At 32.1% G+C, this 27,962-nt stretch overlaps 1 protein-coding gene across 1 annotated transcript in view; it reads left to right on the forward strand.

The window, feature by feature from the left end:
- The first annotated feature begins 2,409 nt into the window (after nt 1-2,409).
- Nucleotides 2,410-27,962, forward strand: part of LOC123538982 (innexin unc-9-like) — a 403,290-nt gene continuing 377,737 nt past the window's right edge. The window contains exon 1 of the mRNA XM_045323426.2: nt 2,410-2,797. The gene's annotated coding sequence lies outside the window, so the exon portion shown is untranslated. The remainder of the gene's footprint in view (nt 2,798-27,962) is intronic.

The following is a 27,962-nucleotide window of genomic DNA, read 5'->3' on the forward strand; positions in this document are numbered from 1 at the left end:
TAGTCACATATGATTAAATCAACATATATTTATATGTCATAAAATATTAAAATATTTGCACTATTTTAGACATCACTATTAATACACTTCTGATGACTCAGGAGATTTTCTTCTTCCCAGCCTAAAAAAAAACCCTACTAGAACCTAATTAGAAAAAAAATGTTTTCATTATATCAAAATAATCTGACGCATTTAAAGCGAGCATAAACGAGGGGCAGTAAATGCCTTTCTTGTGATATATGGCCTTATTATAAATTGATAGATGTGTTCTAAGATTAACCGATGATGCGAATTAGATACTGGCACGTGAGATAGTACATTTTGTTCTTAGATTTATCATCAACAAAAATATTGTTCGCCTGCACAGTTTAAACAATTCATACCTAATTTCTTGTAGAAACCACACAGCAATCAATTTATATTTATATTTCTCAATGACGTCATCGGATAACGGAAAAAACTGCGATTTAGAGTGCCAGTGCAGTTGAAATAGCTGATAAGCTTAATATAATATGCTTATAACATTAATTAATGTTAGCCTTTAATCTGTTATTTTCCTAAACCCTATAAATTTCAATATTATTTCTGATATAAGACATGTTTCAAATATTCGGAAGTAATTTCAATGATCTGTTGCATGTATTTGAAGACATTTGCGTTGGGTCTTGAATTTCAGTCAATAATTTTTTGTCGTTATTTTCAGTTTTGTTTTATCAGACAGTAACATAATTGTCACCATGTACATTAAATGGACAAGAAAAACAGCATTATTCTTGGACGGTAGATATTAAAGTAAAACACATGTGTTTTCAATGTTTTTCAAAGTGAGCTTTTTTGTTTTTCATTAATCGCATTCCAAAATAGATTGGCTATACATGTATCACTGGTCATGTCAGACATACTCTTTCTTTCAATTAGGCGATCAAAGATTATAAAACCGTCATAATAATAATTATATACATTCAGCCTTATCTTTTAAACTCGTCAGCAATGTGCACGAGTTTAACTAAACCTGGAGGCATCAGCATGGAGTTCACGCGTTACATTAGTACAGATAATATAATTATAAAATATCTAAGAACCTTTTCAGTATGTTTATAACATCTGAGTGTGCCGTAGAAATAAGCAACATGTTTGCAAAAACAAGTGACGAAAAGTGCGTTATAATGAAATACATATGCATACACATTCATATCAACATCATAGACCGCATGCTGATATAATTCTAGCGTTTCCAATAATTATTGCTCTATAAAAAGTCATTAATCAATTATATTAAATGTCTATTTAAATAAAAGTAAATCCAAATGAACCAACAGGTGTGAATATCTAATGTTCCTAGCATTATCTTGTATTAATTTTATCTCCACTCTCGGCTTTGATGACTTTTTGGAGCAAATGTTTGTGAACTGAGAACTTTTAATAAAGATAGAGAAATCATTTATTAAAAGTAGTTGAAGCATTTTGTTGTTAATAATGCATGAAATACATCCAAGTATAAAAGGTACCGCGTTTGTGCCTATTGTTTGTTGGCTTTTGATGTTAGAAGAGCATCTAATCCAGTTGGAGAAATATCAAATCAAGATTTGTTGCTCAGTTCAAGCCAATGAAATAGATATTTTCCTTTGACATATCATTAATTGCATAATGTCAAAGTAAATTACACTGATTACGTCGTTTAAAGCACTTTTAAATGTCATACAGTGAAATTTCTATTCCCATGTAACGTTTTACTTGCAAAAGGGAAAACATAGAACAAATTGTTGTAGTCTGTAACTGAATTGTTTTGATAAAATACTTATGCTAACATGTAACCTACCTTCTGTTTGCTTTTTTTCAATGCTTTCAAATCGTCTTATACATTTTATCAACTATCACAAAAGCGGTCTTGACATGCGGTTGATGTTAAACGTCTCCTCTTACACAGGGTCAGTGTTATATATTCTGTCCCTCTGGCATTACCGAGTCAATTCAATGTATATATAGATACATATTCATTTTAGGTGTATGGTATAAACATGTATAGATTTAAATGATCTGAAACAAAATGTTGCTACATGTATATTCAAGTCTACTGTATGAAATGAGTAGACAGAATGAATCAGAGATATCAGTTGTCGACTATTACTTGTTGCTTCTTTTCGTAAAATTTAGGAAGTGGAGTTCTAATATATTTGACGTAGTCATTTCCAGTTGATGCTGTTCAAAACCCACTTCTGTACAGTAACCACAACGTCCTTGTCATCGTGACCTTGATTGAAACCACGAGTCTAGTATCAACAAACAATCACTCGTAAAACTAAAAAGCATTTCATCATGTGCAATTATTAACAGTTTTCAGAAAACATATTATACATCATTTAACCAGGTATACCGCGGTACAGTTAATAATATACCAAACACTTTACCTGTATATTTGCATGGTTCTAAGGCTGAATGAACCTTCTGTGTTTCACTATACAAGTGCTTTTTCCATTTGAACAAATTTGTTTGTTTACCTTTCATTTTTTCTACTTTCTAATCATTATAAACAGGAATTACAGTTATTCTGCAAAGGATTTTATAGTGTTTGATTTCTTTAATAGATTGTTTATACGTTTCTGATGTAATAATATTTAAGATTGAGAATAAAAGTATTGCTTGAAGCGCATTTGCTTTATGATGTAATTGTGTTTTATTTATAATTTATATTGTTAAGTGCTGAGACTTTTGTCTGTGTTTGTGAATTGAAATGGAATTTATTTATTTTGGAGTACGTTGCTGAGGCTATACGAGAGAGACGTCATCTGGTGTAAATGTAAGTACTTTAAGATTTGTATTGCATACTAAACATACTAGTCTATTAAGAGGATACTAATAATTTACGTACATAAAAATTATATGAATAATTAAAATATTCAATCTGTGATTGCTTAAAAGTATAATACATAATTCTTAAAGTATATATTTTTTAAAATACTTGGATGGATATTGTTTCACAAATATCATCATTTTCATAATTCCTACATGAAGGTCTAAATAATATGAAAAATATTTAAAGCAGGCTTTTATGGTCCGTCACGAAAAATTCTCTCAAACAATATTTATTGCGCTATTATTAAAAGAATATTTGAAATAGAGGATATATGCAACACTGACAAGTACTATAACAATTGATTTGATGTTTTGATATTTTAAGATATATATCAACTATAAACTGACGATGATACATAAGAGTAAACTTAACAAATTATGCAGTCATTTCATTAAATTCTGTTCATGACTATAATTGTGCATTTTCAGCATTTGAAGTATAAGAAGTGTATGCTCAGATATAACTGCTTCCTACGTATATACACGATATATTTTATCTTGTGTTTTGCTGTCATTATAAAAATAATCGATACAGTTATTATTACTTTTGACACCATCAATATATGACTAAAACCTTAGAGGACATATTGTTCAAAGACTTTTTAGAAACTCTCGTTAATAGTTATATTCTTTGGCTGTAGATATTTTCATATGGGATTTTATATTAGCCATTAATGGTGTATTTAGTATTTTTCAATTAGGGCAGGTTATAAAATGTGTAACAATACTTTTTTTTCTGAATGATATATATTTTAGCAAATTGTTATTATACTTAACATATAACACCTTGAAGTCACTCTCAGTAGTTCCAAAAGGACTTGTTCATATTAATATTAAACTTGCGAAACGAGATAAACAACTTTTGTATGCGTATTACGAACATTGCGTACACTATAACGAGGAAGAAGGAGTTATCATGACTCGATTCGAACGCAAGTTTCCAGCCAATTTACATCGCTAATTGGTTTAAGATTTTGATATACATTACCGCGGACTTTTTTTATATATTGTTACGAATATCCGTGTCTGGTCAACAAAGATGCATGCATTTCATTTACCTCAGAATTGCATGATTGCTTTAGAGACACTACAACATTGTTTTTGTTAGGAAAATGTTTTATATGCTTACGCAATTCTGTAAAATGCACTATAAAGTGAAATACCACGTTCGTTTCGGAATAGGTACAGTGTGAATAAAAAAGCAACACACAAATATCAGTGTTTCCTTTGTTTTGATATTTCATTTGACAATGATTTATCTTTAATGCATAAATGTGTTGTTGATTAATTGTCCGCATCATTGTTTGATTGTCCATTTATCCCTTTACGTGTGGATGCCAATTAGGTGTCTAATATACAACGTCTTTATATTTATTTATTTATTTAAATCTCATTCATGTACAATTAGTTTACATAAAATTATGAACTACATTTTAAAAATACACTTTGTCTAATTGTTTATAATGGCCCTTCTTTAAAAGAATTATAAGTGACTATTGGTAATGTACGTACACATCGTTGGCATAGACATAAAACATACAATTTACAGACATTGCTGATGAAACGATTAACTATGTGAGCCCAATGACGTAAAAACAATTTAAAACTTTGTGATAATACGATTTATATGATTTTCACTGGTATGAATGGGTCAATTCGTTTCACTTTTGCGGCGTACGTCGTTTCGCCGCGTACAACCGGCTAGGCGTTCGTTTGGCTTGCCGGCACTGCCCGGGTCTACCCGGCGTACGCCGATGTGCGCCGGTCTTGCGAGATAGGCTAACCGGCAAATCATATATTTTCGCGATACAAAATCGAGTAAACATTTGAAAATTTGGGTATTAATACCAGTAAATGTAGAAACATGCTGCAAGAACTATTTGCTAACTTATTTGGAAAAGGCCGCAAGAGAAAATCATAATAAATTGGAAACTTATTTTTTTTTTGTTTCTGCAGCTCTCGTGGCTGACGTACGCCGAAGCGTTCGTTTTATTGATAAATCGGCGATATTTTTTTTCTTGCCGCCCACGTGACCGGCGTGCCCCGGGTTGAGTGAAACGAACTGGCCCCCTATTTAAGTAAAAAGCTACTGTTTATAACACTAATTGTTTAACAATGCACTCACAGATATAAAATATTACTATACACATGTACTAAAATAACTTCAGATGGAATGAGGCAAGGTGGTACTTAATACATATAGCTCTAATTTAAGTATATGTTTTGGGAAGTCATATTTGCACAAATATTGTATTTGTATAAACACCAAGATTGATATTATAACAGCATTAAAGTAATTACTTTATTTGATAAAAGTGAAAGGAATAAACACTATTGTATTTTACAAACTTACTTGTTATATAAAAGGTTATTTCTATATTTTGAACTAAAATCATCATAGCAGGTTTTGGCAACTGTTCTTATTAGTTTCTCGTTAGTGAAAAGAAATTTCAGTTTTTCTATATTTTCCAGCAGAGAAAATCTTTGACAGAGGCTTTCAGCTTCGTTGAATAAACCTATTCTTATATTTGTGTATATAGGGCAAGAAAATAAGACAAGCAACTCAGTTTCGACACAGACTTTACAAAATGGACAGGTTCTGTCTTGTACGGTCAGATTTTTATATCGGCCTGTTTCTATGCGGACTGGAGCAACGCCACTTCTGAACTTTGAAAGTGCAGATCTGTGGGGATAAGGCATACTTATTTTACAAATATAGTGTTCTTCCTTGTATTCTGTTTCAAATTATCTGTGCAGCCTCAACTTATTATTTCCTAGTCCACTGATAAAAAGAAGGGTAATTACTAAAGGGTACCGAAGTTCATCATTATAATTACTCAATTAATCAATTAATCAGTTGCATTTGAATATGTAACACAATCACTGATCAAAGAATTTTAACTAGTTTTGATATTTTATGAGATTTAATTTCAGAAAGGCACTTAAGACGAGAATTATATTCAAACATTGACATATTATAAATGAAATTCTTTTGTTACACTCGTAGCAAAAAAGCAGCTGTATCTATCAAGAGCTCGTCTTATACAATTGTAATCAACTTTAGTGCACTTCTATTTCTACCTCTGTGTAATCTTTGCAGCACTACAATGCCCTAAAAGATAATCAAACACTGTAAACCACATAGCCTAAAGATGCTTATATTTTATCCTAGGTGAAGGCACTGTCCGAAATATTAGTTTGATTTATTAGCTGATGAGGGAAAATATGTTTTTATGTGCCACAGAGGGTTTGCAGAAACTGTAATAAATTATACCTTGATGATAGGTTTTATGATAAGGGTAATTTATCATCACAAGGTGTAACATAAAAAAGGCGACCACATTGCAAATAATATTGATAGAAAAACACTCCGTATCTGATGATTATGCTAAGCGTTCTAACATACCCCTAGATCTGGTCATGTTTACACGATTTGCTTTACTGGATTAAATGACACCGACGGTTAATGTACTAGTATACCGATTGTTTAGCCTGGATGGTTGCGGAATACTTAGACGGATAAAGGCTGTAGAGTCTGGATTATTAAAAGAGACAGGACAGTTGAGGACTTTTTAGTCTGGGTGGATGCCGACTATCGAGAATGGATGGTTAGCGGACTTTATGCTTGACGACTGCGGACTCTTTTGTCCTGACGGTTGTGCGCTACCTCATCAACGACAACTTGCCAAACGACCGATCTTCCCCCGATAAACTGAATGGATTTCACACATGATTTGCACTTAGGATTTGGGACATTTCAGAATGGCCAAAGACTATAAACAATTAAAAGTCTACGAAAAGGTGTGACATATTTAAAAAAATATAGTCCTTATTATTATCTTTATTATTAAACCACATTTATAAAGCACTCTTTCCATATAAACAATTACGAAATTCAATGCTGCATTTTTACTTTGTTAAAACAGTAATATATAAAATATAGATATAAACAAACAAGACAAACATTATACACAAAAGTAAAAAGTCATATAAAAACCTTAAATGACTTTAAAATACCGTTCTGCCCTTTGATATGAAAATTTTACGAAATGTTGCAGAAAGAAGTGTGTTTTTTATCAGGCTTTTAAAAGCAGCGAGTGTACCAGCTTCCCTAATTTTAACAGGAAAGGAGTTCCAAGGCTTAGGAGCAGTGAACGAAAAGCCACAATCGGAATACATCACGGGTATAGTCTTGGATAAAACAAAAGACAACGTGTTATTTGATCTTAGATTTCTAGCTGGTCTATACACTTCTATCATATCCATAAATATGACTATAAATAGTAAACAGAAAGATCATATAAATGATCATTCATAACAGATATATCTAATTACTACTTCAAAATTCTTTTAATAAGTTTACATCTTATGCGATCAACATCATTGCGTTTTCTTTTTATCATTTGTATATTACGTCCGTTTATTTAAAGTAATACATACTTAGTCATTTTAATATAAAAATTATGACTCCGTGCCTAAGTACTCGAAGTAGATTTTTAATCTTTTTTAGAAATATTGGATGGCGGGTGTATACGCTATTATTATTTTTTTGTTAATTTTGCGAAGATATTTTACCCTTTTTGTACATTTAATTTTTTAATTTACTACCATTTACATTACATTACGGATTTATGATAATAACAGTTAAGTTGAAATTCATAGCTTGGCCAGAAACATCTATATTATATAAATAGTCGTGTATAATAATCAACTTAAAGCAAATGTCATGTATTATTGTTATATGCACAGTGGGTGTCCTGAAAATTTTTGTATAACAGTTAGCTGATTTCTTTCAAAAGCTACCTATTTAATTATTTCCATTGGCCTTGCGGTTTCCTACTTAAATTAGTATAGCGTCCGTTGTTCAAAATTATTACAACAATTCATATTCTTTCTAAATAAATTCAATTTGTCAAATGAATGAATAAACTCGGGGCTTTTGTTATGACTTTTTCTGCTTTTAGTAAACGCATAATATTAAATCCTATTAAATAATATAGCTTTGGCCTCACTATCTGTAACATGTAGTACATTTTGTGTAATATTTATTACATACTAAATCCCTCTTGTTATTCTAATTCCGGGTTTAAATGTATAAATACATAAGTATGTATGCATGCATATATACATAATATGTATATAGAATGTAAAGCGGCTTTTAATTTGAATTATTATTTTAAATGTGTTGTAATTATTGAAAACTGTGATAGTATTATATTATGTTTTAGTAGTCTCTTATAACTCTATTTAAGAGTGGCAAAGAACATTTATCATGTCTTTAATATTGATTTGTGTACTTTGATTAGACTTTAATAAACAATAAAACACTTCATTTATTTTTAAAAATGATCACCTCATTGTCTGCTTTTTATATCTAATTATCTTAAGATGAACGTTTGTTTATTGAAAATGTCATTAAATGAATGGTATGTCCTTTATGAAATACATTTATTTATTGTGTAAAGCACTCTTTTCTCGACTGAAAAAGCATCAGAACTACTCTCAGACTGTATATTACGCGTATTAAATGTGTGACAAAAAACTGCTGGAACATAGTTTTTGAAAGAAAGGAAGAAACAATTACATTACGTACTACTTGATACATGTCAATATCGGATATTAAATTTTGGTAAAATAATCCATTAAAGACATTAAACGCTGCAGAGCGTCTTGAAACAGAAACAAAATGTTCGATTAATTGTACGATAAAGATTGACATCAGCAAATCTTTATGACTGTTATGTGTTTTCGATGTATCGTATTTAAACGAAAATCATATGAGATAAAAGAGGTTTGGTTGTAATTTATAGACAAAATAGTATATATCTTCGTTCGTACAATGTCATTCAAGTAAATTATAATTCTAACCATTTCTGGGTCTTTAAAGAGTTATAAATGTCGGGAAATAGTTACAAGATGAAATAATATGGCAATGGTTTATTTAATTTGAAAAGGAAACCATAAAACAATTATATGCGCACATATTTTAGTTGCATTATTGAAACTTTATTCCATCAAGTGTAATAATAAATTTTCTCTATTACATTACATTTAGTGACAAAAGATCAAATACAAATACATAGAAAACAACAACTGTGGTACAATTCAACATTAACGCAACACTTCTATGCTTAGAAACGTTACTGTTGGTAACACAATAAACACTTCTACATCGTTAACATTGATATAGAATAAAAACCTTCAGCCAATGATAAGCAAATAGTATTAATTATGATTCACAATTTCAAACCATGCGCTGATATATCTTGTCTTTGTATCATATGTTCAATATTTGCTTCCTGTAAGTTTCAGGAATTGTAACTGCTCAAGATTGTCTTATCTCAAGTTGCAGAATTGTATTATATGAACACTATTTTCTTCCTCTTTGGAAAATTGTGTAGGTTTTATTAACTATGTCAGAATAAACTTTTCATTATGATAACACCAGCAGTCATAACGCGAGGGTAATGCAATGTATAACTGGAATTACGCCATAACCTTTGTAGTAAATATGCCAGAATGAAATAGGCAAAACAAAAACTGAGAATGATGTCAAATCATTATTATTAAAGAAACACATTAGATATATTAGTCATGGTTGCCGGTTTGTTTACTGTAGATCAACTGAGACTGTGTAATAGATTATATTTAGTTTTTTTTTTTTGGCTTAATTAAGTTTTCAGTGAATTATGAAATTACAAACGTAAGTTATTTTAAAAACTAAGTTAGGGAACTGAATTACAAATGACTAATTTCAGAGCTAAAAGTATAGACCAGTTTTTAATAATTATGAAAATCAGTCGAATGAAATCAATTTTTAGATATACTAACTGTAGACTGATATCATACAGCTAATGCAAGTCCATAATAAAGATTATGAGATACCAACTAAATAGTTTTGTTCAACATAGCTTTATAGCAACGGTTATGAAAATAGGCATTCAATTTTGCTGCAGAGAAAATATAGTTAAATTTAACTGACGCGATAGCCTCGCTTGGAAAAAAAGCAAATAAATAAATAAATAGATAAATAAATAAAATTCCTGTGATAGTCAAATTACATGTAGTAGTTTTCTTTCCTATAGGGCACCCTTGCTAGAGTAAATACAATCAACAGTGTATCAAGCAACGGAATCATATATTTCCATTTTTAACTGTTTCTACAACAAGCATTCCTAGTCTGTAATATAAACTGTTCAATTACAAGATGATGAATCAAAACTCGGTGCTACTTTCAAAATGTCACCTTGCAATTAATCAGTTTAAAAACTGAGTTCTGATTCAACTAATCAGAGGCTGAAGTTTTGGGACTGATCTCCAACTCAGTTTTATATCCTAAGGCTATTGGCATACGTCCTAACTTTTACACTAACTGATAAAGAATTCACAACAATTGGATCTGGAATGAATGCATTCCTTACATCAATAGCTGCATTGTTCCTCTTCATCACAGGACGTCTATTGGTAATGATGATCCTAACAGATGTATTGTGGTGATTTTAATATAGCTAAACATCGAGGCAAATACAATTTGCTCTTCTTCTTGTTAGCAATTAGTTTATTGTCTGTGTGTTATCGTTCTTCGTTGGGTTTACGTCGCAGCGACCAAATTTTAGGTCATATGACGACTTTCAAACTTTGATAGTGGAGGTAAAGTTTTAATTAATTAGGACAAATACTTGAGTATAACTTACAGAGTTTTCGATTGTTCATAGCACCTTTGCATTCGTCTCAAAAACATTGCTTTTAAATACGTCAGGATGGTGGCTTCTGTTCTAAACTCCAAGTAAATCGACTGTTTATCTTGAGTTTTTTTTTTACACTCGATCAACTTACTGTTCAATAAATAAATAATAACAAAACGTTTATGTTAATATCTGTCAATGTTTCTGAAATAATTGTATGCTTGTATAAATTTTGGTGCATCAGAATTTTATTTTTCATAGAGAGTTCAGTTTTTGGTTTCAAGAAAGAAACATCATAAAGGTTCTGATTTTACAACTGGCATAACCAGACCAGTCAGAATGCATAAAATCAAGACTTTATCTATAAGTCAGCCTGAAATATATTAAGAACGTTTCACTGAACTATTTGGATTTATCATTAACAACTGAAATACATATACAGTATATAAGTTATAGCGATAAATGATTATAAAAAAATTTAAACATATAATTTACTTTCCAGGTATTGATAAGTACATGTGTATCGTGTTCAATATTTTCTTCTTCTCAGTTGCATCAATTATTATAATTAATATATTATAATTAATTATAAATTCCAGAATGCATTCCTCTGTATATCTTGAAATATACTCAGTATAAAAGCAAACTGCTGAAGATTAAATTACGTGCTAGATTAAACAGCAGCCGAAAGTCGTTGTTACCTTCAAACACCTGTTAACTTATCCAGACACCACGAACACTACTTCAGGTTAGTGAAATTGCCACAGTAGTAACATTAAAATTGTACGGTAAGAATGATTTCTATCTTTATATGATAATTTCAAGCATTTTCTTCCTCACAGTTTATAAATTGTATGTCTGTCCTCATTTCAAACGCTTATGTTTGATAAACTCTGCCAGAATAAACTTATCAACATTTTCCATTAATACATCAGCTCATAATGCGGGAGAAATGCAATGTGTAGCTGGAATTAAGCCGTATCCTCTTCCGTAATTAGGCCAGAATGAGGTAAATCAAAGAGTGAAAGGAAAGTCAATTTGTAAGTTTAATAATTAAACCCTTTAAATTATCTAACAAACGTTGTTGGCAGGTTTATTGGTGAATAACAGATGCTGAGAAATATACCGTGTTTGTCGACATGAAAATGGACAATAGTGCCAATGTTTTCAGTAACACTCAAATAAGGTGTTTTTATTTTCTATTAAACGACTTTCTCAGAGAAATAAAACAATATATAAAACAATATTTAAATTTACACAGAAAACATAATACTGTCACCGCTTCTTTAAGTTTTAAGACATATTTCATATTATCTAAACATTACATTCGACACACATCCCAAATTTTACACTGACTGGAAGCATCATATCATTAGTGCATTGTTCCTCTTCACTAAATAACGTGTAATGGTCCTTATAAGATATTTGGTGTTATTACAGTTAAACATATTGTTATACAGATAATTGGTTCTAATACTATATTTATATCGTTAGTACGGTATTAAATATGCATTGATTGTTATTTTGATACAGTTTTGTGACATTATAACGGCACAATTGGTTTGCTCATTTTATTGAGAAAGACTATTTGAGTTTTTGCAAAGTTGTAATGAACGCTTTGTCAATGATATGTATATGATAAGGTACATTATCATAGCAAGGTGTAGCGCAAAAATACTAAAGCGTTACGATTATTAGTATTAAATGAAAAACACTGGATGGAACACTAAAAAATATGAGGCTCACATACCTAGTGTTGTTTGTTTGTTTTTCTTAACTGGACTGTATGTCACATCGACATTTTGTAGCCTAATTGACTGTAGGAGAAAAGATATGCGTCATTTAGCATTAGTTTTGTTGATGGCCAACAACTTTTCCGAAGCATCCACCTTTCTCAACCCAACAGCATTGCTGTTACGCATGATCAGTATAGCGGATGTAAGTCATTTTTGCTAGGAATAATTACTACGGACATTAATATTTATGACCTTTATGACCAATGTTTTAGATAACTAGCGTCTGTAAAAAAACTAAAATTAGCTTAAAAAGCTGATCCAGTTTTTCTGCAATTACATTTTACAGTTATTGTGTGTAATTCTTGTCCTTTTTTCCAAATCAGTTTTTTCCGATTTGAATCGTTCGATTTGGTTACTAGAAATATATAAAAGTTCGCGGACACTTATATGGACCGTCTGTTTCTTCAGTATGTCAGTCGTTATTGCCTCCATCAAATGATGTATGCATTTACATACATTCTGAAAAAGGGAACCATTAAATTCACTTATATACTAAGTGTGTACACCATTTACATTTTTAAAATGAGGTCAAAACTTATTACGGGTACTTGAACTCTATAGTTAAAAAAACACTCTTGCATTGTAAGGGATGATAATATAATTGTTTCTCAATACTAGGTGCATATGAATTATTTGATCTATTAGAAGTGCTTCGAAAGCGTTGAGCGCAGCAAAACAAATAAATAGCAGACTCGATTTCATTGAGTCTGCTCATATGAGCGATTAATTGACGTTCACACTACTCACATACTCCTAGCACTGGCTATGTGGAACTTTATTATTATACAGAAGCATTCCAAAGGACAAGAAAGTATATCATCACAGTCCAAGAACGGACGGATTGTGATACTTTGTACAGCCAACACGGACTGAATTTGTAGTTGGTTACATAAATAGGTAGATTATTCGGAAGCATAAGACACAACCAGACAAACTAATAGCAAACTCGGTTTGACTGAGACAGTTCATGAGAGTTAAACAAATGTACAACACGCCTTATGCCCTCTGCTTCGCCTTAACCTAAAGTTGGATTTTGATAAGAAGACTGTTCAAGCAGTCAATCACTGAAGAGCGTCTGGAAACAAAACAAAATCTGATAAATTGTCTGATAAAAATATCATTCGATATCAGCAAATCTTTGTTGCTGCAATGTGTTTTATTTACCGCCTTTTTAAAGAATGAAAAGAGGATAAACGAGAGTCGACTGGATTGGGTAAAAAAAAGTTAAATGTCATAATTCAAGCAAAACCAGTAATAATTTCTGACACGATTTCTACCTTTTAGTGATAGCTACATGTACTTAATGATTGATAACATCAATTAAATACACAGAAACAAAAATCACACAGCTTAACATCCTTACCGGTTTGTTTTTACCTAGACGGGAGCATTACAATAGCTAACTCAGTAGCACAGATTTGGTTGTACTTCATTTAGAACCGATAATGCCGATTTCGGACTTTTAATGGCGGAACATGAACCTTTCTTGTATTTGCAAGATAATTCTTAATATGTGATTGACAAACTTTCTAAGATTTGGGGTCTAACAAAGACAAACATTTCCTCAAATTGAAGTTTGTTTTGGATTCGATATTAACCAAATATAAAATGTGATAAACCTGTACCGGCTGGATGTTATTAAAAAATCATACATCTTCATTTGAATGTCTATGCACCTCTGACACGATATCCTGTGTTACTAGCAAACTAATGAGACTGGGAACTTGAATTAATTACACATTTTACGATCTGATTCCGTCTAACTTCCATTTCATCTCAGTTTTCCTCTAAATTGAAATCCGGTCTGACATTTGATAAATGCTCTGGCATCTTTTTTTTCTATTGCACAGGTGATGGAATTACACGTATTTTTCAAACACGTATTTGTCTTTATGATCATTCCATTTAAGTGTTAACGTTTGAACAAAGCTTCATAATGTTAGTAAAATACAAAGTCAAACCGAAACAAATCCATGTACATTTAGTTAGATAATTAGGACAGAATGAGGTAGGCGGATCAAAAACTGAAGATTAATAAAAAACAATATTATGTTTATAATCATAGTATAACGACATGTTAATAATCTATCACATATTCCTTTTTATATGCAACTACAAGTTGAATTAGATCGCATTTACTCGTTAGGTCTGCGTTATTGTCAACGGTTGTCAGTAAATTGCTAACTTAAAGGTACAACCTGACGGTTATTGGAATTACAAATTTCACAAAGTAGTGATGCAGGGCGATTTTCCTTTTGTTTTCGTTGCAAGAATAAAAGCCTTGACTTAGAAAAGGTAATGGTCCGGCAGCATTTAGACACAAGGCATTTTTGGTGTTCAGCTTTATGACTGAAAGCTATGCTGGAATCTTTTATCTTACTTGACGGAACAGGGTGGTAGACTCAATTATATCCAGTTCATTAGGTCCATGAAATTTGTCTTTTCTTATTATGCTGGCTTATGCAATCCATTAGCATACATGCGTACATTGTGTATGGTATTTTTTAAGCTTTCTATATTTTTGACAAGCATTTTTATAATTTACATATGTTACCGTTACTTGTGTAAGTGATACAGACGGTTGATATTACATTATCATGGAAATAAACGATTGTATAAATTTACATAAATTGATAATTTGGTTTATTTGATTTTTACAAACTGACAGCAAACGTTTTGTGATATTTGAATGTTTCCTATTAAATTTCGTGCTCAGAACAGGTTGAAGCTCGTCCAGCAAACAATATTTTAACTATTTCTTAACACTGTTTTCCTCGTCTACGGTGAAGCATATATTAACAAATGTCCCAAATTTCACACTGTCTGTCTGGGCTAAACTGATTAAGAATTTGCAACAGACGGGTCTGGAATGCATGCAATCCTCTATCAATAACTTCATTGTTCCTCTTCATCGTTAACGATGAAATAAACAGGTGTTTTGTGGTGTCTCTGTAATTAAATGTATAATAAAGCAAATTATATTTTTCTTATGCAATAGTATATATCTTATTATCAGTGCGAATATTATTGGTTTCCTGGTTATATTTGTGTAGATGTCTGACAACACCGTATGAAGAAACTAAGACACTGACTCTTATGGCATTATTTTACAAGGAAGTTATGAAACGTGCAAAACTGTATATAGGTCGATATGAATTGCTTTAAATATGCATTTTTCTGCATTATATTATAAACCACTGCGCTGATGAAAAATTCCATATAACGAACACAGTTTGTGTCAAGTCTTTAAAATAATCTCTATGTTTTACAAAATGTAACAAAGACTTCTACGACCTTTTCCAATAATTCATCAACTCTAACAATGTAAGTATGTTTAGGTAGATTTATGCTGATACGTTTGTGGACAGGCTTAGGGAAAACTTTTTTGAACGAATCTCAGCGAGAAATTTGTTTCATTGAACATGCTATGAGACAAAAATGCATATACCACCCACTAACAGACATTTAATCTCTCACTTTTTTTTGTTTTAATGAGACAGCTGGAGGGTAATGAAAAATTACATTTTTAAAATCCTTTTTTTTGCAGGGAAGTAATTATGCATGCATTTTGTATGACGAAAACCATACATATCAAACTTCTTATATGTCTTTACCTCTCTGTGTTGTATGTAAATATAAATATTCAATTTACGAAACCTATTATTAAGCATATATGTATAATGCATCAAAATAACACGACGCGCTGACGCCAGATACTTCATCATAGAAATATAAGATTGTTTGTTTTAGACATGTGACCACCCTATGGATGTTATTTTGTAAATGATGTATATCTTTGAGCTGTCGATATCTAACCTCCTAAATCAATTTTTTATCAGTTTTATACATTTTAGAAGAGGTGAACAAAATAAATCCCCTTGAGAGTTGTTCTTCACATTAGAATGGGTACGAAAACTTCTAGTAATTAAAGACACATTTACTTCATGATATCGGCAACTATTCTTTGTTGCAATGTCGTTTTGATTGTTAACTTTTTTAAAGTTTATACTCAACGTTCATTATTGTTTATAAACCCAAACTAAGAGAAGATCGAACGTCACAAGGCAAAATTACAGCAACCTCGAGAAGACATTAACATGTAACTAGATTATCTGTTTGAATTTCTATCAATTTTAATATCATTACATTAAATTTGAAGTAGATTATGATGTCTCCTGATGCATAAAGCATATTTCGTATCAATGATAATTACTAATACATGGCCCCGTGTTCAAAAACATTTTTCGATCTCAGCTGAGTTTGAGTTTGATATTGTAATATCAGTTTTACTAAAAACTTCAAGGTAACTTTAATCATGAAACAGGACCATCAAATATGAAGGATTGAAATATAATGTTGAGCATATTAAATTAAGTGTTTAAAACAAACTCTTTGATATAAATGACGTTTAATTTTCATTATCAAACTCAGCTGAGACTGAAAACGTTTTGTGAACACGGGGCCAGTTTGCCAAATATGTATTCCTCTTCGTTTCAACAACTATATGCTATTTATCTAAGTGAAAATGCAATTTGGAAATGGGACTGAAATGGGTTATTGAATAAAAAACGTGTGGTTCAGCAGACTTTTAACAATGCAACATGTGCTGTTACTTCAAATTTGCAGTGTATAAATACAAAGCATTGGCAATATTTCAATAAGTGTTTGGCAAAAACAGGAAAGGGACCACGTAATTGATATAACTCTTGTAATTAATTTCTTAAAACATTTTAATATGACTAGGTGATAACTAATCTTGTGCTATATTTTACTGTTTCGTATTAAAGAAATATGTACTTTTTAAAACGGAAATAAGCAAATCTAAATCATTTCAGACCGCGAAAATTTAGCTTTCATTAACATCTCTGCTGGTTATATGTAGAAATGTTCTGTTATTTACACATTGCAGAAACGCATCTGACCTAAGACTCATTTGTATCAGACATAAAGTGTGTATCATTGTAATTTTCATATGATTGATTTCATTGTAAACGAAAGCGATCGATCATATTTTCTATAAACATAAACATAGGGATAACCCTAGAAAATATTTCTAAAATTAACATGGTGCTAGCAGTAGATATGATTTCAGGATTATTCTCTATGGGTGCTAATAGTTAAGTGATGTCTAAAACAAATAAAACAGTATCAAATCTAACCACCTGAGGATTAATATTCTCAGATTTATAGTGTGGCAAAGATTTACATAAATTGCAGATCTGTTATTATATTAAGAAAATGTTAATAAAGGTATTGAACGTTACGCAAAACTTAAAATTAATGTCATTGCATGGCTTTTTGGGTGTTGCACATTCCGTCACCTCTCAAGAACAGACTCAATTTAACCGAGTCCGCTATAATTTTGATTGGTATGCGTCCTACGCTTCCAAAGGATCTTCTTGACAAGTAGATTTTATTAACAATCATATCAGTAGTCTGTCTTTTAGTGCCGTGTTGCGACTGGTATATGTCTCCCAGTACTTGGACTTAGCGTTGTTATATTTTCTGATACTTTGGTATCACGAAGATTATTCAGTTTTACTGTGACAGAATTCCATTTAAGCCAGTGATAAGTGGGCGTAAGGACTTTTGCACATTCCATTACCTCTCCTGAACAGACTGAATAAAACCGTGTCTGCCATTATTTTGATTGCGTTCTATGCTTCCAAAGAATCCTCTGATAGATTTAACTAATATGGTCAATGTTTCCGAACTTTCAGATGCGCTTCATATTTACATGTTTACATCTGATACAAAATGTAAAATTCAAAATGATTCTTTTATTGGGAATCCTGTTTGATATTTTTCTGTTTAATTGGAAAAATCATTTCATTTGCAATCACTAAGTCTACCGAGACCATTCTTTTTTTTTTCAAGAAGCAACATCCAGCACTTGTTTCTGTCTACTATCAGATAGTTGATGAATGGTTTATTCATGTTAACGCATATTTCGTTAGTAAAGTGAATGAGAATTATGTTAAAATATACATTGTCAAAATGCATCATAGAATGTCAACTTGAAATTACTTAAATTATTTAAGTAACACACTGATGTATAGCTTAGATGCGACTCTTAAACAAAGGGGGTGACTAAAGTTGGAATTGGCATCACATGTAAGGCAGGCGTGATGTAGGTTAACCGTTAGGTTTCGTGCGCACCAAGAGGTTTAAATTCGAAAGTGGTGTTTCAACTCTGACTGTTCAAAGGCAGTGTCCAGCTGTGTTCCATTTATTTCTTTGTTATTTCTTTCATGTCGAATTGTTTTCCTCTGTCTAGTGCGAGGAACATTCTAAAACCAATGAAAATCGTGCTGGAATATGGTATATACTCGTGTACAGACTTCGAAGTTAGTTTATCCCGTTCACACTTGACTTCCACACACTTCCGCAGTGGAGACATCCAAGAGTAGAACGCTGCTGAGTAGTATGACTATGGTATGGTCTTAAGTATCACTCGCAAGCGCTTTATTCGATAAATATTTGCGGCAAGCCAGCATCATTTTCAGCCTTGGAAAAGAAAAAAGTCACAAGGACACATATCTAGTGAATAAGCGGGATAACTGATTTTTACCACTTTTTCTTCTCTAAGAAACTTGAACGATGACACTTGTGGGCAGCAGCGTTGTCATGGGTTAATGAAGACCGCGAAGAATAGAGCCACTGTCTGTTGTCAACGCGTCGCTGTTGCTTATAAAAGAATATCCAGGTCTCATCTCCTGTTAGGAGCTGTGGCATTTTGCGATCATCTAAATTTGAGAACCTTTTCAGCGTTTCTTTACTACATTTGTCCCTATTGACGTTTTGCTCCCCAGTTAACATGTGAGGCACCCATCTGGGGCACAAACCTTTCTTTATCCCTAATGCTTGGTGAGAATCTCACGAGTTCTCCCCGTTGACATACCAAGAAAAGACGCTATCCTGGACATTGTATAACAGGCGTCTTCATCAGTCAAACGTTTTACAGCAGCATTGTTCTTTGACGTCACTGCTGTTTTGTGTCTGCTATGATGAGCCCTGTTTTGAGGACTGCCTGACCATTTTCGAATGTTATATAACAGTGAGGTTAATGTCTTTAACTACGAATTACTAGCAGCTCACCGGAATGGGTTCGATACTTCACTTGGAAGGTAAAATACTTTCTGTGAGGAAACTTCAAGCTGGCTTACAGAAGGTCAGAAGTTCTACACAGGCTCCCGCCCTTGATGAAACAAAGTCCGGGGCAAACTGGAGTCTTCCTTCACCATCAAAAGCTAGAAAGTCGCCATTGGACCTTTAACTGCATTGGTAAGGACATAAAACAAACTTTTTAACGATATTTCGCAAGAAGCTGCTACGAACCAAGGAGAAAGAATGCATCCGAAAAACAATAAATTCTTCACCCTTATCGTTTACAATTGCAGTTTATCCTGGTTATTATGACGTAATAAACACATTCTTTGTTGTAGCAGGCATAAACATAAACGCATATTTATATTTCCGGTACCTAGAAATTTGCCCAGGCTTATACTTAATATTAACTGACTGCAAAAAGACATATTTGATTTGTAATCAATAACAGAAAGACAACAACTACATTTAATAAATGCTATTGTATTTGTATAGTTTCTGGAGTATACTCCGCCCATTTATGCTTATAATTTAACGATTTATTTATTTAACGATAGTACGAATAATTAGATCGTAATTAGTTCAATATTTGGATCGGAGTTAAAGAAGTTCTGCAGGTTCGAAACAATGTTTACTGCAATTATGCAGAATTTGTTTAAATGTTGCTTTTTTTCAAAACATCAGAACATGCTAGGAAAATTCGACAGATATGAACAAACGGTGCTACGCTTTATTTTTGTGCTCAACTGATTTAAAAATATTTGACCTCAAGCCAGTTTACATAATGGGAGTCTATGTGAAAGTCTCAGTTACAATTTCGACAATAGAAAACCTTTTACATGGTATGTTATTTATAAAACGTCTACCGTGTTGGCAAAAATATGGTGGATATAAATAAATAAAATGTTTAGTTTAATTTGCTTAATTTGAGACATTTTTCAATTTAAAGACATCCGCTCTTTTCAGGCTGTTTTTCACACCATTTGCAATGATTGATATGTTAACATTACTTAATATTTAATCGGACAGAAATGTTGCTGTTTTGAAATATACACACGGGTTGTTATTAATTCGTACGATGATTTTCGTTCCAAATTTTATTAATATCCTGATTAATGACGTTACACAACGACTTCAAAAATGAACAATTATTTTAATAGTTCAGATTCAATGTATCAAAGTTAAACGTACATTGTATTACACAAATGAATATTACATATTTTATTAAGAGTTTTGAAAACTCATTTCATTTCAGAATGACCGATCTATTCTAACATCTAGTGTATTTTGTAGCATTTCTGTCAGAAGAATGTGTTCCAGAAATTGATGTAATCATTTTATTAGTCTCAAATGGTGGTTTATTGTTAAGGTCTTATGTTTGCGCCTAGTCTGTGCCAGTCGGTCCGTCACAAAAAGTGCATCCTGCGATAACGATACATTTTTCATAAAATAAGGAACAGTGAATACAAGGCGAAACTGTATATATAATATTTGAATTGTATTGCTATAACTACACATGGATGCTAATTTTTGGGTAAACACAAACCTTGACAAAAGCGGATCCTGCGATAATTTTATGAAATATGTTGTAAAAGTATATGATAATATGGAAGAAGTGATATTTTTCTCAGTCTGTCCACCCGTCTGTCTTTCTGTCTGTCACAAAAGATAGATCCTGCCATAGCATTATAACTACAAGATATACACTAATAGAATGTATCATGAAGAACATGTAATACTATGTCGGTTCTTTATTGTTTGCCTTTTCTGTTTAGCTCTCTGTCACTCAGTCACAATAGGAGGGTTATGATTAAAGACAGGAGAAATATATTTCATATTAAACTTGATTCTTAGATGGCCGTGTCTTTGGGACGACGACACAAGGACGCGAAAGGACGACATATTCCTGCTTTGTCGTGGAAAATGATTCTTAGGGAGTATGCTCAGTCAGTCCTTTTAATTTTACTTCTCCTGTCTGAGGAGAAACATATGCCATGACATACATAGTTTTATATTCTACAGTTTTCGCTTTTTATCGATATGCACGATTGATAAAATTACAATTTACGAATTTGGAACATTTAGCCGTAAACAATGTATACACTTTTAATATTTAAATCCTAACAGGCAAATGCAAATTTCGAAAACATGCTTAAATCAGTAATGAAATGTTCAACACCCATCATGCCCCCCACCCCCTAGCTACGGCTTCAGGGGAATTCTTTTACGGTAAAATTAAATGTACTTTGCGATCCCAAAAGACCGGAAAAATAACAGCTCTGAGTCCAGTCCAATAGTGCGTCATCAGGCATTGCGTTGCATCCTGCAGCCAAAGAGAAACAGACGTCTCTTCTCTCACGCCCTCTTTGCGATTAGGAGTTGTCTTTGATGGTAAAACTGGATAAAATTGAAAACAGGTATCGAAAGGATCGTCGATAAACATCATTTCATGTATATTATTAAAATAAAATTATGTACAAGCCAGAAGTGAGTACATGGAAAGATAATAATTCATTATTTGATAATGATATCAGAACATTTTTCAAGATACAGTGTTTCTGGACTGATTTATTTAAATAAAAAGCTGATATATGAGTGCCAGCTGCATTTTATAAAGAAGAACTATATGTCTTCATTTACGTTATACGTTTCCACTTTTACCAGATATTGATTGAGAGGGAAAACGTGGATCTGATTAAAATTTTAACGATCTGATTCCGTCTAGATTTAATTGTGACTTTTTTTTTAAACAAAATACAAACTTGAGTTGATGTTTGATAAATGGTTTGGCATCTACGTTTTCTAATTCACAGAAGGTATTGCAAGTGTTTTACAATCATTTATACATTCATCATCTGACGACTATGTTTGTTTGGTATGTGTAGCCCTCATAACTCTACCTAGACTGTTTTTACGTTGACATGAAAAATTTAACGTAAACGATACAATCATTTTTCCTCTGCTTATCACAAATCATTTTATAGTGATGAATTATGGGTAATCATAATAATATTTTAAATTACAAGTGCATATTCATTTATATGGGATCATATAATCTGATTCTCTGGTTTCATTATGATGTCTTGTACGATATATAATTATGGCGATCACTCTCCCTGTAAAGCATTTATTTTACTTTCAAAAACTTGGCTGAGTACATTTGATTTCTTATACAGATTTAATTGACCAATTGGCTTCTTTTAAGATAAAGATAGTTCACCACCTTCTTCTCTGCAAACATGATAGTAGCAGATGAAAAATAATCCAGTTTGTATAAGTGTTTTTGATGCATATTAATGTACTGTTATTCCAAGCTTAGGTTCAGCAGAACAGGCAAAAAAACTTGGAATAAATGTATATGTATAACAAAAGCATATTGCATATCACATTGAATTTCTGTAGATGTTTGTATTCCGACAGTTGCCTGTGGCCTACAAGAAGGAACTCCTCATTGTTCTCTTCTATAAAATTCTACCTTAATCAATGATTGAGATAAGTCATCTGTCTGTGAAGTTTCGTTGAGAAAAGAAATGTGCTAATGGTTTGTTGAATGTTTGATAAGAAATGATAATCACGATTATTATCTTGCTTGGCCTCCTGGAAGTATCAAATTCAAGACAAACGCATCTTTGTAATGGATCTTTTAAACATATTGCCCTTTCGGATATACTCCAATCTTTTCCAGAAAAAAATGTACCATCTAATTACAGGTGCTGACAAGGTACAAAGAGATCAACCAAAGTTTGTTTTTTCCTTCAGTATGTTTTAATCACTTAGAACTTAATTATTTCAGCATTATAGATAAAGGAATCAAACAATGTACATACCACACAACTCGTCTTCTCTTTATTTCAAATGTAGCACCGGTATTTGATAATTTCAGCCGAGACAAACGTAAAAGAAAGAATCTTCAAATCGCAAGGTAAGTACAATTGTAAATTGTGTATCTTAATCATTATGTGGAACTGGATTCAAAAGGCATTATCTAAATACTTATTTAAGCATGCGTAAACATAATATATTTGAAAATGTGCGAAGACAAAACTAAAACAACTATCGCATCACATGAAACATCTAAGAAAATAGAATGGTATTTTGAGATCTGTTTCCATGTTTATTGCTGCTACATTTCGTACTACTTTTAGTGTTGTCTACTTCAAATCAAGCGATATCACAACATAATTGTTTTACAATTAGAACGACGGTACAAAAAATATAACTAACCCTTTTATCTTTCTGGTAATAAAATGTTCGGGAAACGTTGTAGAATGCGTAACTGAAGTAAGTTGACTTTGAAGTACCTTTATAATCTGTAATTTTGGAAGCATAGAGTACATCCAAGCAAAATAAGAGCAGTCAAGTTTTGACTGAGTCTGTAAAGATAATAAGGTGAGCAATAATTTTTTTATAATTCCGTTTCAGTCCATCAGTCAACTTCTTTTGTTGACATGGAAACTGTCTTTCATCATCAAAACTGTCTTTCATCATTTCTGTTATTTCTTTCATATTGTTTCTCGACTGCTATCTTTTATAATAAAAATTAACTTATTCATGGTATAGAGAGTAGATTGCTAAAATGATAAAATACTATGCATAACAGAACCTATAATGTCGATGACCAGTCTATGCTTGCAGTATGATGAGAATGGCTCTGTTAGAAATAAAAAAGGATAAGGTAATCTTAGTTCGAGAAGATTGCTGTGTTTGAAAGAAGATGAATCTATTGGAAAGGAAAAGGAAAGACAACTGTCCTGTAAGAAAGGAAAGAGAATGACTCCGTTAGAAAAGTTTTATAATTGCTCTGTTAAAAAGTAAGACGACAGCTAAGTAAGAATGTTTATACAATTCCTCTCTTTCAAACAGATGATGATTATTCTGTAAGAAACGAAAGGGGACGTTGCTGTTAGAAAGGAGACGATCACGCTGTTACAAAAGGATGAGAATTGCTCTGTTTACAAGAAAGAGAACTGCTCCATTAGATAAGAATGAAAATTACTCTGTTCGAAAGGACATAAGAGGAAATGTTAGACTTTGTAAGAAAGGAAAGAATATTTCTTTGTTAGTTTGTTAGAAGGAATGAGGTATATGTGCTCAAAGGGAAATGAAAGTAATAGCTGTTTGGCAACATAGATAGATTGGGGGGGGGGGGGGGGGGGGAGACTTTGCTACAAAGGGAAGAGAATTGCTTTGTTATGACGACACAAAGGTTGCACTGTTTGATAGGAGAGAAGACTTAAAGAAAATGACCATGTTCGAAAGGAGGAGGATTGTCCTGTTTGAAAGTAAGGAGGATGACTTGAAAACTGTTTACTGTGAGGATATATTGACGTGTGGATTTTTTTTTTTGCGTTAACAGCATTTAATTTATCGAGGGTTTCAAACAAGTATTTGAATCTATTTCATACAATCTGTTCGAAGGGCAGCTGCAAATATCTCCCACAGACATGAGGATGTAATAAAAGGGAAAACATGAAAATAAACATTTGGGTACAAATTGAAAAGCTACGGTTGTTTTTAAAATCAAAGAGACAATCAAATGAATGTTTCTTAAATTTAAGAGATTGTTAGAAAAGGAATCCAGTATAAATTGGAAACAAAACAATTCTGCAACCACATGCACTTTTAAACTTTGCTGCTTGGTCCAGGTCGTTCAGGTATCCCCATATCTTTAAAATGGATTTTTATAACTAGATATTGTATTAAATACTTTCATATGTTGAAGGGGGTAATAACAATTTTCAGCAATACATAATTTTCTAATACGGATCTTACTGTGTGTAACGAACATGTTGTTGTTACTAGAAATCTCAGAGTATACGAAAAGGAAGAAATGCCATAAAATTTTGCTTGAATGAAATTGACCACCTGAAATCATTATGATAGAATGTAATTATGTCCCCCATCGAAAAAGAAGGGGTATACTGTTTTGCTGATGTCGGTCGGTCGGTCTGTCGGTCGGTCCGTAATCCAATCGGTTTCCGAATGATAACTCAAGAATTCTTTGGCCTAGGATCATGACAGTTGATAGAGAGGTTGGCAATCACCTGCAGATGACCCCTTTTAATGTTGAGTTCAGTAGGCCAATCGTCAAGGTCACAGTGACCCAGAACAGTTAAACTGTTTCCGGATGATCACTTGAGAACGCTTCGGCCTAGGACCACGAAATGATCATGACCAGCAGATGACCCCTATTGAGTTTGAGATCAAAAGGACAAATGTCAAAGTCACAGTGACCCGGAACAGTTAAACTGTTACCGGAAGATAACTTGAAAAATGAAACAGATTCCAGATAATTACTCAAGAATGGTTTGGCCCAGGATCTTCAAACTTAACATTCTGTTCTTTGTGCAGTTACTCTTGTCTTGTAGTAAATTTACACCATTGATTACATGTTTTCCACTGTTTAATTATATGTAACTACCAGGTAACGAACAGATTTATCTCATAATCATGAGGATTTGAATTGTCTTAATTTAATTGCTTAGATATATTTTATAATTACGTATTTGTTAAAGATTTATTACGCTTTAAAAGATATCATAAATCTTCCCCGATCATCTTAATCCATGATGTTTCAATAAAATTAATGTTTGTTTTATAAACGATTTGCTCTTGAAGCAATACTAATCCCAACAATGCATCATTTATGATCACAATAAATTTATCATTCTATTTCTAGGCAGGGTATAGAATTTTTAGTAAATATATGATTTCTTGAATCGAAAGTCCATAGTTTGTACAATTTTACTATTGGCTGGTCTATAGATCAACACTAAATTATACTAGGCTTAAGTCAGCACTAACAAATATAAAAATTTGTTTTTGATGTCATATAATGAAATACTTGCTGCATTGCTTACCGGTCAATAGTCAAAAACTATTGGTCATCAGTCCTCGGACCTTGTGCAATAGTTTTATCTATTGAACGTCAAGTCATTTAGAAAGTGTAACACATTTCACATCTTTATGTTCTGTGTATGAAAATGCAGTAAAGAACAACCACGGACTGTAAATTACATACTGCCGTACATATCTCAACTGTTTTATACGAGTTAATATTAACGAAGAGGTAATAAATCACGGTAAAGCGCATAGCAGTAAAAAAACTATCTTCTTGCACATTCCACAGCAAGTCCATTAACCCAAACAGATTAGTTTCGATGCTGCTTTACACATCTGAATTATACTACACATTCGTACTGGTTCAACATTTGCATATAAACTCAAATCTCTGTTATCATGTCTCACAGAACGGCAGTGACGTTTTAGTCTTTTTAACTGATTGGAACCTGTGAACATATACATTTTCAATTACCTTCACTGTTTTATAGTCATCATGAAGCTAATCAAGTACACGTTCATGTACAAATTAACATATCTGTTAGTCTATTTTGAGTAATTATGTTGTAAATTGCTGCAATAGGCAAATGCAATTACTCTAAGTTAAACGGCAACACCATAAACCTTTTTTTCTCAAATTTTCTGTAACTTACTGCAAAACACATCTGTTTAGTAACCTTAGTTGGTTGCCGGATATTATTTTTTATATGCTGTTTAATGTTAGAGTCGAACGTTGGCATATAATAACAATCAGAAAAAATTACAAACTGGCGACTAAATTAGGATAGATAAAAAGTGATTACATTCTGTGATTCATTTCATCGGGTATCTACATGTACTTTTATATTAACGTATGATAAGGGTATAAAAAAGAATTTTGCTGCTGCTTTCAATTTTTTGCATTAATTTGCTAACATAAATTGTTTTCTAAATATGTTAGCGGGACACCAGGTAAAACAATGCATTATGTCTAATACACATGACTCGCTGTCCTTTTTGGCACAGTTTTTTATGGACATGCCTAATTTCTTTTCGGAAAAAAAACATAACCGGACTTGTTGTACATGTACCTATTGCTATTTCGTTTAAAGTTTAGGTTTATATTGTGTATGTCATATGCATTCGAATAATTACAGCAGAATGATCCAATTTAAAAAAAAAAAAAGATAACTAATTAGACAATGGCCTTTCCCTTGGAAAGTAATCTTTAACTGTTATTTCATATGTTTACGAGATATATATTTTGACACGAATGGATTGAAGTGACAACAAAAACAACAATATGGTTTATATATTATTACAATATTATGACGGTAACCATAAACCAGTCGTGTGCTTATAAGGTACATATTACTGGGTACCTTTTATGGGTATCTGTCACTAGTAACCAAATTATATGCAGTTCTGACTTAAGATATTCTGCAGCTACCAACCCCAACACAATCTTGAAAAAGATAATTTAAAACAAAGGAATTCTTCTCCTCAGAGAAATTAAGCAAATAGATAAAGACCTTAAATATATTTTATTGTATCTATTAAGACATGCGCAAAGCTCAGTTTACGCTCTTTCATACCATCAAATTATAAGCTTACTTTTGAATTATCACAAAAACTCCCAAAGACGTTTTGTAGCAGGTGAAAAGAATGCAAAAAGAAAAGAATCATTGATAAAATATAAAAA

The sequence above is a fragment of the Mercenaria mercenaria genome, chromosome 18 (assembly GCF_021730395.1).
Source record: "Mercenaria mercenaria strain notata chromosome 18, MADL_Memer_1, whole genome shotgun sequence".
NCBI classification, from domain to species: Eukaryota; Metazoa; Mollusca; class Bivalvia; order Venerida; family Veneridae; genus Mercenaria; species Mercenaria mercenaria.